The 22082-nt window shown below is 49.9% G+C and overlaps 1 long non-coding RNA gene across 1 annotated transcript; it reads left to right on the top strand.

Annotated features, from left to right (window-relative positions):
• Positions 1 to 14366: 14366 nt before the first annotated feature.
• Positions 14367 to 21147, top strand: LOC105857322 (uncharacterized). Its single transcript, XR_012918863.1, has 3 exons — positions 14367 to 14534; positions 19957 to 20120; positions 20564 to 21147. It is a non-coding gene; the product is annotated as an uncharacterized LOC105857322 (long non-coding RNA).
• Positions 21148 to 22082: the final 935 nt, after the last annotated feature.

Below are 22082 nucleotides of genomic sequence, written 5' to 3'. Positions count from 1 at the left end.
GGGAGCAAATTCACCTTGCCTCTCCACAGAGCTGCAGTTCTGCCTGCTCATCACTAGGGGCTTCTCGAGCCAGCCAGGATGCCCTGTGAGAGGATGGGCGGGAGGACACGCAGGGCAGGTGCAGACAAAGGAGCAGCATGGTGAATCAGAGACCCAGGGCTTCGGGAGCCCCCTTTTTGGGACCTAAGTCCTGTGTCTAGTTCTTCAAAGGCTGGGCGAAGGCAGAGCTTCTCCAACTCTCCTGGACATGAGAATCCCTCTGAGGAGGGTTCTTGTTAAAAATGCAAGTGATTGGGTACCACCCTGCTTCATTTTGACTGGTAGATTTGAGGTGGAACCAGGAAGCCGCATTTCCACCAGTTCCATCCGGTGATTCTGAGACAGCTGTCCTCAGGCTGTGCTGAGACACAAATAAAAACGCTGCTTTTCTTAGTAGAAGAGGACTTGGCAACACCATGATCAGCACCAGGAGAACATTCTGTTCACTTCAGCTGCCCTTCACCTTTGGCCTTTGGGAACATCTTTTGCTGACTCCACCTCCAGGTGTCCTGCCTTGCTTTGGTCCAGGAGAATTGACAAAGGGAGGGACACAAGTTATGGATAATTTGTATCCGTGAGTACCCTGTAATCTTATTCAGCCCGAGCCCACTAACCACCCTCCCCCAGCCCCATCCTGGCTCCCTTGCCTTTAATGCAGTCTTCTTGCTGGTGGGCTTGGCTCTGCATCCTGCAGCAGAGAGACCCAGCCACCAGCATGGGTGTGGCCTTTCCTTGGGCCTTATCGGGAAAATGTCGCCATTCATGTTGCAGAAACATGCACACGCGTTTCACTACCCTGAGTCTCCTGAGGTCAGGGTCAACAATGCCTTGTGGATCGAAAGAAATAAAAGGGTGCTGTTCAAGTTTGCACGTATTTCAGTTCACTTTCTCAGGGCCGGTGGCCAACACTCTCAGAAGCCATGAGGGACATCAGAGGAGGAAGTGATGGAGGCAGCAGGGCCATGTTCATGCTGCTTTGCCTTTCGTGAGCTGGGTAGCTGTGCTTAAGTCACTTAATGTGTCTAGACTTGGGCCTTTTCCATCTGTGAGATAATAATATCCTTCCTTCAGTGCTGTCATAGTAAATGAGTGCAAATCACCAGCACAGTCAGGGGAGAGCTAGTGGTCACTCGGTGTTATCTATGTGCCCCAAAGAGAAGGGGCAGGCTATTCAGTGTATCTAGACCCCACTTACCTGTCTGGAAAATGGTGACTGTAGAAGTCCCCCACCACCCGGAGTTGATCTTGGCCAAAATCATTGGAAGGGGCTGGAGCAGGGAAGGGTGTTATAGTTTGATTGATACTTTCACTCCCTCTAGCTTAGTGCCCTGGGCAAGCCCTTGATGTTAGCCTGCTCTTTCTCTGTCTAGTACTTTGAGGCCAGCCTATTCCCCATATTCATGTTGGGTTTGTGTAGCAGGCCCCAAGTGGGCTGACCTTGGGAGCCACCCAGTGCCTGACACATAGTAGGCACTCAATAAGTTGTGTTGAGTTAGATTGGCTGTGTGGCCTTGGACAAACTACTTCACCTCTCTGAGCTCATAGGTAAGATGGGAATAATAATATCTACATGGCAGGGACAGAACAAATGTATGTATAATTTGCATGTACGTAACAGTGTTCTGGCCATACATTAAGTGCCCCAATAAATGTAGCTATGATTAGTACAGTGCTGAAAGGATGATGGGTTTTCCTTCCCTCCTATGCTTGGGGGACTTTTTTTAAATAGAAAGACTCATTTTAATTGAAGCACCCACCACCCCATGCTTTGAAGGAGCAGGGAGGCCGCTAAGAGGAATGAACAAGCTTAAATTTCTGATGGGCAGAGATGCATCATTTTTCTTTCCATAATGGGAGGGGAGAAAGCTACAGCGCTGGTCGAGGCTGCCTCCCTGCTGAGCCTCCAAATCTGAGACCTCCCAATTTCAGCCCCAGGAGCCCCAGGGTTTGTATCAGCAAGTTCAGTTTGGAATACTCGAATATACCGCCTTCCTTTGGAAGCAGGTGGTGGGCAGGGACCTTGCGCACACAATTCTCTTCATGTTGTCCGTGCGTTTCTGTACTTCCTGGAGTTATTTTATTTTATTTTATTTTTATTTATTTATTTTGAGACCGAGTCTCACTTTGTTGCCCAGGCTAAAGTGAGTGCTGTGGCGTCAGCCTAGCTCACAACAACCTCAAACTCCTGGGCTCAAGCAATCCTCCTGCCTCAGCCTCTGGAGTAGCTGGGACTACAGGCATGTGCCACCATGCCTGGCTAATTTTATATATATATATATATATCAGTTGGCCAATGAATTTCTTTCTATTTATAGTAGAGACGGGGTCTCGCTCTTGCTCAGGCTGGTTTCGAACTCCTGACCTTGAGCAATCCGCCCGCCTCGGCCTCCCAGAGAGCTAGGATTACAGGCGTGAGCCACCACGCCCGGCCCCGGGAGCTATTTTAGATGGTCATCTCTAGAGTTCGCCTCCTCCATCCCAGATAGGTGAGGGCCCTGCTTCTGCAACAGTCTGTGGGACTGGCCTGGTGGCTTCCTTCTTTCTCCTGGCCCGAGTCTCCTGGTCAGGCTGCAGCGGCCCCCTCCCCGACTGTCTGCTTTGAACGTCCCACCTGCCTGCCCTTTACCACTCGGCTCACGCACCACACCCATGCGAGGTGAGTCCTCTTTTCTCCTGAATTCCAGTTCCCAAGATTATGTTCACTTCCACCTTTCACTCTCTATATATTTAGCATAATCTCTTTTTATGTGATATTTTAAAATCATTTTTTCTTCCCCATTGATGGGCCTGTCAGACTCACTACACTGGAAGATTCTTTAGTGCAAGATCCGGGGCTCATCTGTCTTCAATGGGTGTTCATTACAGGTTGCACGGATTCAGTGTAGCCTAAACCAGCCCGCTGCCGAGCAATTGCAGCTGATCTACCTGTTGCGTTTTCAGGCCCAGGCTGCGGCAACATCCCGTCTGTACTCCTAATGCTTCTGTCCTCCCACTGCCCGCCCCACCCCCATTGAGATCACATACTCTGGTGTGCAAGCGCTGTGTTTCCTCCTCTGAATGGAATTCTGTCATGGGTGTGACAAGGCCCCTCTGAACGCACCCTGGCTGCAGAAAGCATCTCTCCCAAGATCACTCTGGTGACAGTTCCCATAGCGATTAACAGCCCGGGGGTGGAGCCTTTGCGATTGCCCTGTATACTTCCTACTGAACACAAAAGGCCTTCAAGGGGCCTTGAAGACTCAAAGAAAGGACGGCAGAAGGCAGAAGGCGGTGTTCCAAGATTTCCTCCCCTTGTGGGCCTCCCCTAACCCCATCCCTCTAGCTCCCTCCCCCCTCCTTCTCTTTCTTTCTCTCTCTCTACCCTCTTGCCCTCTCCCTCCCTCTTCTCTCCACCTCTCTTTCTGTCTCTATCATCTTTCTCCCTATCATCTGTCTGTCACCTGTCATCACCATCCTCTCTCTCTGTCCTCCACAAGCCCCACCTTTCGTATCATAGTCCCCATCAGTAGGTTTGCTCCATTGCTAGGAATGAAACCTTCATGCTCAGGGTGCAAAGAGAGAGAGTACAGGTAAATGTACCACAAGCACAACTATATTTGGCCAAAGGGGAGAAGAATTCTTCCAGAGGAGGCCCGCCCACCAGGTGGCTGCCACGTGGCCTGGTGCACATGGACCCCTTGAGCGTGACAAGTCCGGGTCTCCCCTGTCCCCCAACTGTAGGGCTCCCTGAGTGCTGGCGGGACATGAGTGTGTCCTGCTGCAGTGGGGCTGGATTCCTCCGTCGCTGCAGGCTGTATTTGGCCAGGGAGTCTTCTCTGTGCCATGGTAACCCTGAATTATATTTATTCAGAATTTAGGTTTTTGTGTGGTAGAAAGAACACTGAATTTGAGGTCCCAGCTCTGTTACTTCCTAGATATGTAATCAAGTCAAGTGCAAGTGGCTTAATCTTTCTGAGACTCATTTAAAAAGTTATGTCATGAACTCCTAGATGAACTAATGGACATATGTGCACTCTTGCAGGCTCTGAAGTTACAGGCGTGGGTGGGAGGAAGTCCCTGCTCTCACATTCTGGGGGGCAGTGTAGACAGCCAGCAGATTTATAGATAGCTGATAGACAGGAGGCTGGTGGTGCTACACGCTTTGAAGGAAAGGAAATCAGACTGGGGAGAGTGACTGGGGGTTGCTCTTTTATATAACATGGACGCTGCCGCCTTGCGTAGGCGGTGGCATTCAGGGACCCCAGTGAGGTGAGGAAGTGAGTGATGGCTATCCCGGGAAAGGTGTTCCAGGCAGAGGGAACAGTAAGTGCTAAAGTCCTGAGACGCAAGTAGGCCTGTCCTAAGACCCGGCTGTTGTGGTGGCCGCAGAAGGAGCAAGGAGGATAGAGGGGGCAGGACATCACGGCAGGGCTTGAGAGATGCTGAGCGCCTAGGACAGGCACCGCCCCTAGTGTGGACAGTGAGGGCTGATGGCCCAGGCGGAGCTGGCGAGGGGGTCCAGGTCAGGGTGGCAGGCCGTGGCTCCTGTTCGGATTCCACGCTGCCTTCTCCCAAGGGCGAGAGTTTGAGTCTGCAGCAGCATGATGTGATCAGCTTTGCGTCTCAAAAGATCTTTGTTGGGCTCTGAGATCCAGTTTTCTCATCTATGCAATGAAAACATTGCTGCCAGACCTCATAAGATATTGTCAAGATCAAGTGACGTGTTTGATGAGGCCGAGTGAAGGCGTGGTGCACAATACCAATGTAAGCGGCTGTTACGATAATTAGGCTTCCCTGAGTGTTGAATGGATTTCCATTTCTCTAGGCGTGTGGCCAGATAGCAGCCTCAGAACTTGAAGAACACTTTCCTCATAGATTGTCTCGCTTCATCCCCACACCCCATGGAGAGTGGTTGAAATTACTATTATTCCCATTTAACAGAAAAGGAAACTGAGGCTCAGAGAATTCAGCGGGGTTAATACAACGAGCTAGTGAGTACTGGGGACGGGCTTCCAACTCAAACTTTCCAATTCCAAACTGAGCTCCGAAGACGACGGTGTGAGTGCCTGTGGGGGTGAGAAGTGGGGGCTGCAGAGGCAGGGCCAACTACGGGTCAGTGTTGAACTGGATGTGAGCAGAATGCACTTGTTGAGAGCCGCTGCTGCTGTTACGGCCACACACCCAGTCCCTGGAAAACAATGCAGCATTAGAGACTGCACAGATTAATACACAATAAAAATTGCTGAAAATACTTGAGGCAGATGCTAGCTTTATCATAGAAAGCTTAGGAAAATAAGGCAAAATCATAATGTACCAGCTGATTGCAATTAATACAGATGACAAAAGAACAATGTAGTTCAACTGAGATCTGAGAGCCTCGCTGTACCCGAGACAGTGGCCCCTGAGAAAGGCCGAGGTGCAGGTGGTGGTGCTTCTACCCGCCAGGAAAAGCCCCATCGGCACCCCCTTCAGGAACGGTACGTGAGAAGACAGAGGAGCTGTGCAAAAGCAGCAGCTAGTCTCCAGGGATGTCACCCCGAAATCCCACTGGCCTGCACCCCAACACTTCCAAGGAGTTCCTAGGGTTCCTTGACAACTGCAAGTTCCTGGGGCTCCTGCCTCGGTTTTGGAATGTCAGAAGGCCGGGAATTCTGCACGTGTCTAACACGTGAAGAGCAGCTCAGCAAAGACTATTCCCACAGGCGGCCCTCAGCCTCCACGAGAGACTCTTCTCTACTCGAGCCAAATATGCAACTAGCCCTGCCTTGAGGTTTGCTGAGAAAGGAATTCTGTAGCCCTTATTATTCCTTCTCCAAATGATCTCCGCTGAAATGGAGACTCACTTATTCCTCTTGTTCATTCTTCATCTCCTGCCCTGGCTTCAGTAGTTCTCGGAAGAGCTCATTGATGCTGAGTTCACCTGCTTGTGGGAAACAGAAGTGGGAGCACGGTCAGGGTGGAGAGGGGGACACTGGGCAAGAGCAGAGGGGACTAGCCGCTGTGCATCCAGCTCCTCACGCAGCAGTGCAGGGCCGCAGCTGTGGGCGGCGTCCCTGTGTGCTTTTATCGGCATTATCGTGCAATATTCCCAGCCTGCTTTGTCTTTGCGTTGCATTTTATCAATACCACCAGCGGATCCTGCTGTCCCTTTCTGTGGGTTTATTAATATTGCCCTCTGATCTATGGGTAGCTGCCACACTTTATATTCCAGCCCCATCCCAGCTTCTCCAAACTCAGACACCATATTTAATTAGATTTTCTCCCTGGCTCAGGCAAACAGAAATTGAACTCCCAGTATATCTCTATTGCTCTGGAGCGCACGCCTGACACAAGTAGACAGCTCTCTTTCCCTCTCTGGCTGTCTCTGCCGCATCCCCTCCACTCCCACCCCTGGCATTAATATTCCAGCAAGCCCACTTCTAAGTTCAATCTTTGGCCCCAAACTCTGAAATTCATTCTCACGTTACCCACTGCCATTCAGATGAATCATATGCCAGAGGGTTTTGCTGCTGAGACTTTTTCTGATCTTGCTCCAGGCTTTGCGCGCGGCCTTCATGGTGCAGAGAGTGGAGGAGATGGGTGTGGGGCGGAGAGTGGCTCCTGGATGCCCAGGGGTCGTTCTGCCTGAGGACAAGGAGACTCAGGAAATGTCCTTCAAGGTGACGCCTGGAAAGGTCTTGAGGAAAAAACCACTTTTTGGTGTTACAATTTTTCCATCCATAAAATGGGGAAGGAAACAGAATTGGTCTTTATTGAAGCTGTGAAAAACGACTCTATTTTCATCTTCTGTCCACCAAATGTGAAAGGAGAGATCAGGTTAAGAAGAGACCTAAAGAACACAGGAAGGAGTCCTGATGGGCCAGCTTTCCTGTGCCAAGGAAAGTCCTTCTAGGTGGGAGGGGACAGCAGGCTCCAGGCACCCTAACCCTAACCAGCCCCGAGACCTGACCATGGAGCTCAGGCCTGGGTTCTTCAGGAAATAAGTAAAAAAGAAATTTACTTAATACATTTGAGACTCAGTTTCGTCACCAGTTACATGAGGATAATGACAGCTGCGTTGTGCGTGTCCCATAGAGATGACCCTTGAAACAACCTGTGCGCCTACCCATGTTCCATAAACTCTGACCCTCCTAAGACCAGGCATTCCCATTCTCAGCGAAACCTTGCTTTGCAATTGCTATTGGGCAACGTAAAAGAGTGGACAATAAAATAACTTATTTGACTTCGAAATGATTTTTTTTTCTTTATTCAGGAAATTTCTCGTTGTAATTAGCTTACCTTGCCTGAGCATTTAGACAGACTGGGATCAGAAGGGATTTAAGGGAACAAAAATAACATATAATAAGGAAGGAAAAAAGAAAAGAAGGAAGGAGGGAAACACAAACAAGGAGACAGCAGAGAGGGTAGTTTATCCAGGTTCCTTGAGTAATGTTTGAAATGGCTTTATATCAAGATACAAAGATATGCACATTTACTTTAAAGCATAGTGGATATTTAAGACATTGACGTGTCAAGAGCTGCCAAGCACTCCTCAAGGGCAAAAGGGTCTGCATGCGACCTCCACCGCTGCAAGGGGAGCAAAGGCCTCCCCCGAGGTTAAGGGGCCGTCCTCACCCCGAGCTGTGGACACTGCCTCCCGGAGCAGCGGCTTGGGGGCAAGGGAGCTCCTCCCGGTGCTGGAGGTCGTGCGCTGGCGGCCGGGAAGGCAGGCACAGGCCCTCCCACTGCGCGGATGGAGCACGTGCGGCTGTGGCCGGGGGTTGCAGGGAAAGGCTTCGGAGTCGCCGGTTATGGGTTGCAGTCCTGGCTGTGCCACCGAGCAAGGGAATCTCTGGCAAGTTGTAAATCTCTCTGCCCTCAGTTTTGTTACCTGCATCAAAGGGAAAGCACTGCCTGTTTTCCAGGGTCGCAGGGGTAGATGGAGTCGTGCAGTGAGGCGCCAGACGGAGTGCCTTCTGGGGCGGGCTGGGGTGGTAGATTGAGCGCATGCTCAGATCCCATTTTCAAGGAGCCAGGTTTGAATTCTGAGTCTGAGGTCCAGTCACCTGGGGACGCTGGGGTGAGTGGGACCAGGAGTGTTTAACACTAGCTGCTCCTAAATGTCGGTGGCTTAGTGTGACACAATGGAAGCTCGTTTCTTGCCCGTGAGCAGTCCGGTGTGGCATCTGTGACCAGCAGATGGCGCTCCAGCCCCGATGACGCAGGAACATCTTTCATCGTGGTCCGCGGTCCCCGTGGCCTTGCTGCCTCTCTCTGGATGGTGGGGGAAGCCGGGGGTGGGGAGGGGCACAGACACTTCTTAGAAGCTGTGGCCTGGAAAAGACACCATCTCTTTCACTCGTGTTCCACTGGCAAGCGCTCACGTACGCGCCGCCTTTCCCCGCGAGAGAGACTGGGAAATGGTCTTGTGCCGAGAAGGAAGAGGAAGACAAAACTCCAGATGCCGGTGCACGGCTGCAAATGCTACCTCCCTTCCTGTCACCAGGTGTCTGTCGTGCTCTCCCTCCTCTGCAAAACTCGCTCGGACACCCTGGCCTCAGAGGGGGCGTCTTTTCCCCTGAGTCTTCGTGTGGTTTCCTAAGGCCTGGCACCTCGCCTGCCCTCAAGGTGCAGTGGGGCAGCAGGACAAGAACATCCTTGGAAGTGCCCGTCTGGCCAGCGTCAGTCGGCAGGCACACCGTGCCGAGGACGGATGCAGTGCGTTGGCAGGCGAGGTGACGAGGCCCCACCTTGCCAGTGGGGCGCTCCCTGGTGACACCTGCATCTGCTCCCTGGGGGAGATGTCCCGTCCTTGGTTCTGCAGAGCCCCTGCCCACCATCTGGGAGGGTCTTCCTTGTCCCCCATCGGCCATGGTCACATCTGAGAGGGCATGGGGTGTATGTCTGTTTCCAACTGGCCTGAGCTTTCCCCTCACAGGCCTTTTAGGCCAGCTAATGGTTTCTTTGCTGTTCAATTCCCTTAAAAACTTGCTAGGTTTCTGAACTCTTTGCTTCCAGTCAGTTTCTACTACTAGTATTGTCGCCTAACGTACTTTTCAAGATACTGTTCTCAAGTGCACTTGAATTCTTTTCTTCTTCCTTGCTCCCACGCCATTCTCTCAATTTAATAATAGCCACCATGACATGTCAGAAGAAACAGGCTTGGAAAGGCATGAGTTTGCTAGGGCTGCCATAACCAAGTACCATGAACTGAGTGGTTTAAACAAAAGAAATGCCTCACAATTTTGGGGTCTAAAAGCTAGGAGCAAGGTGTCGGCGGGATCCTGCTGAGGGCTGGGAGGGGGAACCTGTTCCATGCCTCTCTCCCAGCTTCTGGTGTTTTGCTGGCAATATTTGCTGTTCCTTGGCTTCTGCTATATCGCCCTGATCTCTCCTTTCATCCTCCAGTGGTGTTCTCCCTGCGTACAAGTCTCTGTCCGAATTTCCCTTTTTTATAAGGACACTGGGCATATTGAGGACAAGGGTCCATCCTACTCCAGTCTGTCCTCATCTTTACTAATTACACCTGTGATGACCCTATTTCCAATTGAGGTCACATTCTGAGATGCTGGAGATCAGAACTTCAGCATAGAAATATGTAGGAGACACCATTCACCCCATTCCAGAAGGAAAGGCATCATCGTTAATTTGATCTTTGACACAGGGCTGAGTCCTTCTGCTTAACTAAGAATTATCAATGGGCCTTTGTTCCTCAAAGCCCCTTCCATTTCATCTCTGTTCCAGCCCTTCAATGTCCCAAATTTCCAAACTCTCTACAAATATTGTTCCTCAAAAGAAAACCCATCCCTGTTAAAAGGAAAGAAAGGGAAATTAGCAAATGTTGAATGCCTGCTATGTGCCAGCCATGGTCACGTATCTTGTATCTCTTTTAGCTACAAAATTTTGGGATTCTGTGAAATTAGGGTGGATGTTGCATGCCTGGGAGGAGAGGACTTTCTCAGGCCTGCTCCCGCACTGTGTGCACACTCCCTAACCTTTTCAAGCCTTTGTTCCCATGTCAGCTTCTAGGTGAGCCTTGCCTGAACACCCTATTTAAAATTAGACCGCTCAGCATCTCTCATCTCCCTTCTCCTTGCCCCCATAGCATTTATCCTACCGCCTTCTAACAGAGTGTGTGATTTTCCAATTTTCATGTTTATTGTCTGTCTCTCTGCGCTACCAGGCTCCACAAAGACGGCAGAGATTCTGCCTGCTCTGTTCGCGGAAGTGCTTGGCGCGAGAGCAGTGCTGCGCATGTAGTATGCACTCAGTGAGCCCCTGACCAGCGAACGGAGGGGAGGTGTCTGGATCCTCCCTGCAAGCCTGGGGCCGCAAACAAGTGCCAGGGGCCCGCATCAGAACCGCAGGGGCGCAGGTGGCTTAGAGCCCCGCAGAGCAGGTGGGAATCCCAGCTCAGCCTGCAGCAACTGGATGGCCTCAGGAAAGGCACTTCGTGTTTCTGTGCTTTAGTTTGGATGGAAAATGGGACAATAACAGTCCTTCCCTCCAGCAGTGTTCTGAGGATTAAGTAATAGAATGTATAGAGAAATGCTTAGCAGGGGCTGGAAGTGCTTAATAAATGTCACTTCTTCTTGTTAGGGTTGTTGTTAATAACATGAAATCTCACAAAAGGAAATCCCTCTGCCTTTTCTCATGCCCTTTCTCTGTGGATATATTTTGAATCTGACCCCTTATCTCAGTGGCCATGAAATGGTACCTCCATCGGGAGGAAAGCTGAGAATGGCTTTTTCTGTAAAATACTCAGCTTCATTCTACTTTTCTCCTACCGGGTTCCTGGGCAGCCAGGCGCTGTCTGTGCAGGTGTGAGGACAGGGAACTAGCTGCGGTCTGCTCCCCCCGCCCAGCTGGCGTTGGTGCTTGAGGTTCTTGTGCGCCTTGCAGCTTCTTTATTCAGGAAGGAATGGGATCCCATGCTCGGTAGAATAATTGAAGAGAGCTCCAAAATTTGAGCATCATAGGGTTGGAATAAAGATAAAACTGAGAGGGGCTTGGAGGAACAAAGGCCCGTGGACAATTTTAGTGAAACAGAGGGACCCCGAGGTTGTGTGAAGTCCCTCAGTTCTAACTTTTCCAATATTACTGTCTGCAGTTTAGACAGAATATCTTCGCAGTGACTGTCCCAGTGTTACTGTCTCTAGATTGTGGGAACTTTTGTGCTTGCCTTACTCACTGTCTTCTGATGCCGTCTGGACTGGACTGCCCTTGGGCCCCAGGAAAGTCTTTCTATGAACATCTCTGCCCGACGGGGCCAGCTTTGGTTCTCCACCTTCCATGTGCACTTTCCCTCCACCAGGAGCCTGGCGCCTGGCAGGCTGCTCCTCCGGGTCCAGCGGGTCTAGGGTGCCCAGGGGCAGAGCGGGAGTGTGAGGGACTGGGAATAGCCAGGCCCATTCGCTGTCCCCATCCCTTCTCCTGCAGGACCTCGTTCAGGGCCAGCAAGGACGGGACTAGACAATTATATTCTGGGTGTGCATTTTATTAATGAAGGGAGAAGACAGCAGCGGGGACTGTAGCGATATCATGGTGTGTCTGATCTAATTATGCTAATCAATTTTTATGGCTCATCAGGGAATCCTAGTTGGCCTTGTGTCAGGAATTCCCCGGAGGATCTGGAGAGGCTGTTCCAGGACTTGGGAGGCTGTTGGGGGAATATCTCAAAACCTCACAGGGTTGGGAAGCTTCTCCTGCTGTTCCAGGGAGAAGTGGGGGCCGCCAGAGCTTACAATTACAGAAGGAGCAGCAGAGGCCCCTGGGTGGGTGGGCTGCAGGGTGGGCCCCGCCCTGCTCTGGTGGCAGGAACTGCAACTGCACCAGAGCACTGGAAAACGTGGGGGCTCAGCCCACGTCAGCCATCCGCCCTGCCACCTCCTGCTCCTTGCTGCTCCCTTCCCACTGGTAGACTTTAAAGCACTTTTTAACCCCATGGGTGTCATTTCCCATGCTTTAGCCAGGGTATGATCCTGTTCCTTGCCGTGTCCTCAGTTCGTACCTCTCTCTCCTTCCTCCTAGCTCTCCTTCTTCGTCTCTTCCCCCAACTGTGTGTATATTTTTATGGCTGGGTTAGGCTCCACTTATAGACAGGTAGAATATTGGTAATTGAAGGCATCCTGAGAAAACACAGAGACTCAAATAATCCTACTCTCACCTAATCGGCTGCTTAAAGTTCCATATTTCTCTCTCTCTCTCTCTCTTTTCTTTGGTCTTACACCATAGATTCCTGTTACAGGGGCCCATCTTCCCTGGGCATGTGAATGAGTGTGTGCAGTGTTTTAAGGCATCAATCGATGTAGCCACTGGGGGAATCACATCCAGCTCCTTTCTTGAGGGGAGTTGTTGAAGGTGGTAGGGAGCATGGTGGCCACATTGTCATGTGGGGCCTCTGGGCAGAACCCTGGCAGTCCCCAGCCAGCCTGGCTCTGCTCTGCCAGCGGCCGAACTCAGCGGGCACGCTCCTGTCTGCACAGCGAGTGCGCAGAGAGGCTCCACCACGGCAGGTGCTGACTGGCTGGCCGGGGCCCTCCTTCGGGCGGTGGCGTCCGGGGGCAGGGGAGTAAAGGGGGCCAGAGCGCGGGTGTGGGTAAGCGGGCCAGAGTTCTCGCAGAGGCCGTCCTTAGGGTTTCCAGATCCTAGTTAGAACACAGGTATTCCTACCGGAGCCCTGGGCACCACTTGTGTGGAAGTGTCAGGCTCAGACTTCAGAGCTGAGGGCGTCACTGGCTGTATCATGGCAGCGAGTTTCCTGTTGCTGCTGTGACAAATGATCACGGACTTCGGGCTTAAACGCAAACTTACTGTCTTGCAGTTCCAGAGGCTGGAAGTCCAACGGGGCTAACGTTAAGGTGTCATCAGGGCTGTGTTCCTCCCTGGATTTCCTTGCTGGGTCCGCTCACCTTCCCCAGCTCTAGGTTTCCTCGGCTCACGATCCTTCCTGTGTCTTCAGAGCCAGCAATGTTGCATCTCTCTGACAGCATCTTCCCTTCTGGCCTCAGCCAGGAAAGGTTTCTCTGCATTTAAGGATTCACGTCATTAGATTGGGCCCAAAGTCCCTTTTGCCATGTGAGGTGAGGTATTCGCGGGGCCTGGGGTAAGCACACGGATGCCTTTGGGGTACATTATTCTGCCTACCACCCTGGCAGTAGCCAGACAAGCCTGAGCAGAATAAGCTCCTGGGAAGGCCTGGTCCCCACAGCGTGGGGACTCTGTGACAACACTGCTGTGCCTGAACTCTCCCCCTTGCCTGGGACAGGGTAGAGCTGATGGCTAGATGCTCATCAAACTTGTTCCTTGTCCCTGGGGTCACAGCTGACGGCCTCAGCCTTCCTTAGAGTTATGTGGGTCTAGGCGGGGTGTGCTACCCCCAGGCACTGGCCACACCATCCTCCTCCATGCCGCAGGACTCACAGGGCCCCGGGGAGGCTGCTGAGCGCTGGCGGTGGAGAATCAACAGGACAGAGGGAGCCTGCACCTGAGTGGTGACCTTCCAGCGTGTGCTGGACTGTGACAGGAGCAATAAACAAGACCCCATAGTGTTTGGCCACTGAACGATGGGATTTTTTTTTTGTTACAGAAGTGAGTCTACTCTGAATAATCTAGGAATTGGTCCCAGAAGTGGGTGTATCCATAATAAAAAGTCTAAAACATGGGACATGGGCTTAACAGTCAGGTGGTGGGTGGTGAGGAAACACTTGCAGGAGGCTGGAAGGCTGGCCAGGCCTGTATTGCTGCGGCGATGCATTTGGTAGAACTTCACAGGGATGATCTGGAAGGGAGACCATGTGCCTGGGATTTTAGCTCTGGGAGGAGAGTTTGGAAAATAGAATATTAGCAGTGTGCACATGTTTATGTATGGGGGGCTTCTATTGTCTGCCTCGGGCAAGGTATTACAAGAAGGAAGTTAGGAAAGAATGAGATGATTTGCAAGAAAAATAAAAAGCAACAGAGGGAATACAGAAATGTGGGGGCATCAAACATGTTCCAACTGTTATCACTGTGTGACAGATTAGCCTAAAATGTAGTGTCATAAGCCATTATTATGCTCCTAGATTCTGTGCATCAAGAATTCAAACAGGACACGGCAGAGACACCTTGTTTGGGGAGGTGAGCTGGGAGACTTGAGGCTGGGGGCTGGAATCGTCTGCCACTCACTTGTGTGTCTGGTGGCTGATTCTGGTCACTGGCTGGGGTTTCTGTGCCTTTGGACATAGACTCTCCACTCGGTCTCCCCATGTGGGTGCGTTTGAGCTTCCTCAAAGCATGGTGACTGGGTTGCCGGGTAGAAGTTGTATCCCCTTTATGACCTGGCCTCAGCAGTCAGGCAGTGTCACCTCTACCTCATGCCAGTCATTACTGCCAGGTGACTAAGTTCAGTACATAGGCATACGGAGGGGAGTCCCACGTCAGCGGGCCGAGTGTCAAGGCTCTGGGAGAATGCATGAGACTGGCAACATCGCCATGGCCATTTTTTGAAAAATACAATCTGCTCCAGAGGGGTTGGAAAAGCTGGCTGCTTCCTAACAGTAAGGGATATGATTGAGAAAGTTTGTAGGAGACAGGGACTCATTAAAATGTTTCAATTGAACAAAGTGACTTGGTCTTGTAAGCAACAAGTTAGACTGGGGTGTGGCTGTCGCATTCAAGCCTACTGTCCCGTGTAGCCCCAAGACAGCTGTGGAGAATGAGAGAGGCAGGAGGGTGAGGGAGGAAACAGAAATCAAGCATATTTTAGAGTTGTATCTAAGAGGACCTCGAATGGGTTTGTTTTGCAAATAGAGTTGCCTGGAAGCAAGTGGATCAGACAGAAGCTATTAAGTGTTTGTGTTCAGAAGGTGTGGCAGAGGACTCCAAGGCCCTATGGGAGAGGCCGCAGATGAAGGGGCCAACGTCTCCTGGGCCCCCATCCACCACATCCCCACTGGTCCGCTGGAGCCTGGGATGTGAGCAAGAAATAAGCCTGTGGGGTTTTGGTAAATAGCAGTTAGTCTACCCTGACTAATACAAGCTGTTTTCCTGGCATATCTGTTGAAGAAACAGTAAATAACGTTTGTAAGGCAGTCCATTTCTCTAATGGACTGGCACACCAATTCCCCGCATCTCCCACTCCCGCCGGCCACAGCCGATTACTTCGAGGGTGCAAGATGACATCAACCGAGTCAGCTGCATTACCTACCTCAGGCATTGGAATTGGGAGGTTAGCAGGCTGGTGTGATGCATTCAGGATGAAGCTGGTGGGCTGGGTGGCTGCTGTCCCCTGCTGCTGCACAGAGAGAGAGCGCCGTGCACTGGGCAGGGAGCCAGCTGCCTCCTCGGGGGATGCTGGTCGCTGCGTCCCAGCTGGCATTTCTTGGGTTCTGTAAGAGATTCCTGATTCATATGATAAATTCCATTTGACTGAATCTAGTGTTAGTGCGTTCTATTCATCATAAAAAGCTGTGAATTGAGACAGAAGCAACATGGAAGAGTGTTCATGGTATTTTGGGTGGGGAGAATAGGTTACAGAATAGATTGCACATTATGATCTTGAACTTGTGACAATAGTTATTATATATATGGAATATAGAATAGACACCAACATAGAAACCATGGCGAGTATAGGTAACTAGTATTTAACTTTTTTTTTTTGCTGAAAATATATATTGCTTTAATAATCAGAAAAAAAATCAGGCTTTGAATACACAATATACCTAAAAAGGAAATTGAGGAACACGAAACACATTTAAAAATAGCTGAGGATACAAATGGTGATGTCTGGTTGGCAGATTTTCTCTTGGGTGTCTCCCTTGTAGAGGGAGTCTCAGGTGATTATGAAGATTCTTGGCTCTTCCCATTCTGCGCTGGGCTTCCTGCAACTGCCCCTCTGTCCCTGCATTCGTTCAGCTCCAGCTCAGCTGGGCTGTGCCCTGTAGCTCTTTGAGAGGTAAAGACCTTTGCCTCCTTAGGCCTGGACCTTGCTTTGTCTGTGACAACCTGACCTCTTAGCTACTCACTGTGATCACCACAGAGCATTTTGGAATCCAGAAGGCTCCCTTCCCCTGCTCTCATCTTCTCCCAACTCTCCTTTCCCACTTTCACTCTCTTTTGTATTGCCAGCTCTGGGCACCGGAAGTTCGCACTCTGTCCTGATTGGCTCTTCTGAAGGACAGCTGGGGCCTTTTGAAGTCTTTAGATTTCATTCCAGCCTTGTCCTGTCTGGTCTGGCCATGTCTTCTTCCCTGGAGCCAGTTGGCTTGGCTTTGCCTGATTTCCCGAAGCAGAGATGATTGGCCTAATTCAGCCCAATGGATGTCCCTTCTCCTTCGTATTTGCCTCTTAGAGGCATGGTATTCCAGAGCTCTCGAAAGCCCATTGCAAAAGCACAGTGCAGGCTCACAGCAAGGGGAAGACCCAGGCCACGGGCAACACACCCTCTCCTGGCCAGCTCCCCAGAGCTCCAGCCAGACTTCTCTCTTGAAAGGACATGGGTAGACTCCCTGCTTCAAAGGATTTAGGATGTCTGCCAAAATGGATTTGTCCCAGCTCCGTGTTAAAATGCTACTCGTTGAAACTCATATGCTGAAAATGCTGATGAAATTTTCATTTTATTGTTTGTTTTAATTATCATCCTCTTCTTGCCTTGCAGCAATGTTCTCTCCCCCCTGCAGGAATGTTAGCGCAAACACAGCTGCATCGTGGGTTTGTGCAGAAGGGGCCCAGAAGGAGTGAAACAGACTGTAGGCAGGAAGTGAGTTTGACCCAGCCACTTGCATGGAGCCGGGCTTGGGACATGTCTCCATTATTAGAACGCACCGGGAGGAGGAGCAGAGGCCCTTGTGGGACAGGGTAGCTGAGCAGTGCTCTCAGGGCCTCCATGTCTATTTCCAGAGTCAGTTGTGTCATTAGTTTTCTTTTGGGAGACCGTGGATTTATCTAGGGAATCGGAAGTTGCAGTGAAGTAGGAATCCATAGCTCATAGTCACTGAAGCACAATTCAGAAATGACTTTGTTGCTTTAAATGATATCTCTGTTTACACATGAGGCGTCCTGTATAATTCATGAGGATTTTGTATCACTTACCAGTGAGGATCAGCAAACATGGCTTTCACGTTCTTGTAACTTTGTAGGTCCTGGTGATGCTCGCCGGAGCAGGGCCGGCTGCTGAGGGACTTTGTGAGGAGCACAGCAGCTCTCACGAATCACAAACATCCCTGATAATATTAATTATTGCCTTTACAATGTACCAAAGAGGTAGATATGATTCCCATCACGACCCCTATTCCTACTCCAGGGATGCGCGAAGAAGTTAAGTGTTTCGTTTAAGGTCACGAAATCGTGGAGCCTGGGGGAAAACTTACGACCATCCAGCTCCAGGGCTTAGGTTTTACTTCCCTCAACACGGGGGCGATGGAACCAAAAAGCACAACAGAGCACGATAGGTGCAGCATTTTGTTGTTGCTTGAAGGATGGAGGCAGCTTTCTAACCCCACACTGGGGGAGGTATTTTCCTCATTTCGGTTTTCTAACTCCCCTTGGATTTGCTCTTCTTAGATGGTTAGACTGTGACAGTGTGAGCAGAGAGACATCACATAAGGGTATCCAAAGCTTGCAAATATTTTGATACTCGTTTGATGTAACAGGATTTACTGGGGGCTTTGCTAGGGAAATCCTGGTTAGCATGTGCCGATGGCAGGCAGGGAGTTCACGATATGTGACAGCTGCAGAAAGCATCGTCTAACCGTCAGTATTGAGAAGGATTAGGGCAAACACCTTGGGTTTTGTCCCAGGTAGCTGCCCTGTGGAATTACAGTTCGGCAGTCACTATTGCATTCCTTTGGTCAGTGTCTTGTCCTTCTGGTTTTCCTTCCACTCGCAAGTGCCCCAGTTCCCTGTTGCTAGGAAGACACAGTTGTACACACACTGTTGTATTTCGGAGCATATAGGGCTGTTTGCTAAAGGCTTTCTTCAGCCTTTCTTTATGGATCCTTTGAAATTTCATTGTCTCATCAGAGGATTGAATTCAATGAATGCTTTACAATTAGGTTTTTATGGATAAGAGATGGGGAGAAATATCAGTATCACAGTATCCAGTTGCAAATATCATTTATTAATCTGAGAAGCTAGAGGGATTTAGGGCTTTTTGAGTCAAACACTGAGAAGCTGAACATTTTCAGTCTTTAAAAGCTCAGGAACTGGGCCCACAGGCCAGCAGGATCACTTCCTTGCCGTGTAAATTCATGTTTTAGCTGAAGGTCCTTCTCAGTGCAGGCAGAGGCCTCTGTCAAAAGCAGGCTTAGTATGGCAGCTGTCCCAGGCCTGGCTCTGTTTCCTTCCCTCCCCCGCTCCTCCTTTCTGCTGGTGACTTTCTCTGGAGCTGGGGCCTCTTGGGACTTGTCAGGTGCACCTCATTCACTGGGCTTCACTGTATGAGATGGGTCTCAGCTGGAGGCAGCAAGTGCAGGGGGAAGAAAGGGCTGATTGAATTTGGTTTGGGACCAGCTCCAAGTCCTGCAAGGCTTGCAAATGTTTAGGGGGTGATTTCCATATCACTCTAAAGTTGCTTGTCTTTCTCCCAAAGGCAAAGGCTGCTGCTGAGAGTGGAGGACTTAAAGCTGGAGGCTGCCCCAAAGCCGGGGAAATGAAGAAAACTCCATTTCTGGAGCTCACCGGTGTGCGCGCGCGTGCGCATTCATGTGCGTGGGGGGTGGTCTTTGGCTCCTTGTTAATTCCCTATAATAGAGATCACAGTGCCGAGGAGAAGCCCGGGGCTTCTCTAGGCATTCAGCCAGCACAGAGGCACAGCGTGGTGCCTGGAGAGGGGATTCTTGGAAGAAAATGGAATGTGGTAGTGTGGGAAACTTGAGTGCTGTGGGATGACAGACAGGCAGGGCGGCCATGAGTTTGGAGTGACCTTGGATGCAACTATGCAGATGAGGACGTTAAGCAGCAGGATCCAGGATGGGCACGTTTGTGGTGGGATCTGTTGGAATCCCCTGTAGGCAAGTCACTTGCGGGCTCTGTCCCACATAGTTTCCAGGCTGTGGATGGAGATCAGGATCCTCTTGGCACTTCCTGGCTAGTGATTCTGCAGAGGAAAGAGATACCAAGATTAATAATGTGCTGTCCCTGCCCGTGAGTAGCTCAGTGAAAGCTTGAGAGACAGGTGCAAAGCTCGGAAGAGACTGTGATGTCTGCAATGTCTGACTGAGTGACTTCTGAGGTCCTTTCCAATTCTGAGGCTCTGAGTTTCTACAAAGCCAAGCTAGTGAAGTCATTCATTCATTTCTTTGATTATTTAGCAGTTATGTGCTAAGTACCTTTAATAAGCGAGGCCCTGGGGACATACTGAGAAACAAGACAGGAATTCCCCTGCTGGTATGGAGCCTAGGTTTCTAACAGATTTTGAAGAGATGGTTGCAAGAGCATTTGGTATAAGGAAGGAGCAATATATCTGACGCCCAGACTCAGGCAGACCCTCCTCAGGGGTGCTCGGGGCTGGCTATTTGGAGCAAGTGACATTTAATTGACATCTGACAGATGGCTGGCTGAGGGAAATGGACAAGAAGGTCTTTCCCTGATGACATGTTCAGGGAGCAGAGAGGTGTCCAGGGTGGCTGGAGAGAGGGAGCTAGAGAGAAAGTGGAGGAAAGTTCAGGAAGGGAAGCAGAACTGAGTTATGTTTGGCTTTGCCCTGGGTTATCTTCAGGAAGGGAAGCAGAACTAAGTTATGTTTGGCTTTGCCCTGGGTTATCTTTGTCTTTGAAAAGGGGAAGTGATGAAAGGTTTTTAGAGGGGAACAGGTCAAAAGCCACTCTTCAGAGAGGTCTTTCCTGACTGCCTCGATTGAAGTTGGGTGTCCCTGGTTCAGCAGTCTCAAACAACACAGAGCTTTTCCTTCAGAGCACTTATCCAACTTACAATTAGCATCATTTCTCTGTTTATCTTTTAAAGACCGTCTCTCTCCCCCAGGGAGTGCAGGGGCCATGGCCGTGACCCTAACCGTCTCCGTCCACTGCCCTCCCCGTGGCCGACCAGCGTGGGGATGTGGGATGGAGGCTGAATGAGGACAGGGCTCAGACTCAGAGGTCTAAAGATCCTTTGCCTGAGTTGCGAGTGGCTCCTTCAGAAGACAGGTGAGAGAGGGGAGCGGGCTGGAGCAGGTGGGGGCGGCATGGCCCATGGGAAGAAGCCGGTGAAGACTGGAAGCTCTGGGGGTGGAGGCCACAGGCTGTTGCCGCAGGGCGTTTGTAGGGCATTCCGGGGGAGGGGAAGGATCATGCCCAGGGTTCTGGCTAGAGGATGAATAGAGGTGCCGTTTATTGAGATAAGAGTTCCGGAAGAGGAGCCTATGAGGGGTTGGGGTGGAGAGTGGGTGCAGTGTGGGGCCGGTGCCCCGCGGCCGGTGTTGGGGGTGGTGTGGACGCCCTGCCCCGCAGGTGAGCAGCGTCCTCACAGGCGCCAAGGCGCTCCCTGCCCCACCCCCTGTCACGGTGGCATTTCCTCCTGGCTCTCACATGCTCATGGGGGTTGCTGTCCGGCCAAGAATCTGAGGAATTATTGTTTTTCAACTTTTCAGATGGTCACTCAGGGAGTGTGGGAAAGACCGCAGGAGAGTCCTTCAGCCTCATGCTCCTCCTTTGCTTCTGAGCAGACCTCCATTCCAGTTCCTCCCCATGAAACTAGGGTGATGGCTGAATGTCGTCCTGCCACAAACCCCGGAATGGAGTCCCTATAGGTTATGGTACTCCTTTCCTCTCAGTCAAAGCTGATTGAATTAATGTAGACATCTGACAGAAGGCCGGCTAGCCCATGGGGTTGGCAGTGGTTGATCACATACTCTCACAAATTTGAGCTAAGAGACATGGAGATACGGTCAGTGCAGCTTCTGGAGCTGAAAAGTCTTGTGAACTTGTGTGGTTGAGGGTCCAGACAATATAATGAGTAGAGGACCCGTGGTGAGGGAGAGAAGAGACTGCTTTCCAATTCCTACGAGGTCTAGCTATACTACCTTTCAGTGGGCTTGGAGGGAACTTATTTTTTTCTCCTTGCATGTTAACTTCAGCCTACAGAGAATGGCAACATGTAAGAGCAAGCTGGGAACTAAGCTTCCACTGTTTGTTTTTACCTATTTATTATATTAAAAAAAATTTTTTTAAAGCAATGCCAAGTGTGAAATGAAGTTTATTGAGGAGGGGCAAGATGGGTTTACAGAGCAAGAGCAAGATGCATTCATCACAATGCTGAATGGGCCCCCCTGTCATAGCAAAGGGCCTATATTTTTTAATTTTAAAAGAATTATGAAATGTTTCAGATGTGCAGACAAATAAAGAGAATAACTGAGTGAACATCTGTGTACTAGATTTACCAAATCTCAACATTTCCCTTTAGCTGTATTCAGTACCTTATGCTTCTCCCCAATTTCGTTCTCTTCTTTTCTCCTTCAGAGGTACCCAGTGCTTTAAATTTGCTGCTTATGAAATATAATCTTATCATATTGAATATGCCCATTGACATTATACAGTATTGTTTTTGCTTGACATTAAACTTTATATATATAATTGGTTTTCTTCTGTAGAAAATTCCATAATATTTTTTTCACTAAACATTATGTATTTTAGATTTGTCCATGTTATTAACTGTAGGTCTAACTTTTTCATTTTCATTGATGTAGAGTATTCTGTTACATGAATATATTACAATTTATCCATTCTTTTATTGATGGTCTTTCAGATTGTTTTCCCATTTTTTTTTTTAATTACAGAAAGTGTTCCAGTAAATATTCTCATGCATACCTCCTAATGCACACTCATGGGTTTCTCTGGGGAATGTACTAAGAACTGGAGTTGCTAGATCTTAAGGCTACGCACATTTTCAACATAACTAGATTTAGCCAAATTGTTTTCCCAAGTGGTTGTTCTAATTTTGCCTTGCTTCAAGTTCCAATTGCTCCATATTCTCACCAACATCTGGTATCATCAGGCTGTTTAATCTTTGCCAATAGATGAATGTGAAATGGTATGTCACTATTGTAAAGAACATTTCTATGATTACTAGTGGAGTTGGCCATATTTTTATATGTATACTGGCCATTTTAT

This window comes from Microcebus murinus, chromosome 4, assembly GCF_040939455.1.
Source record: "Microcebus murinus isolate Inina chromosome 4, M.murinus_Inina_mat1.0, whole genome shotgun sequence".
Taxonomy (NCBI): Eukaryota; Metazoa; Chordata; class Mammalia; order Primates; family Cheirogaleidae; genus Microcebus; species Microcebus murinus.
Note: the sequence above shows the minus strand (reverse complement) of the source record. Positions and strands in the feature narration are given on the sequence as shown.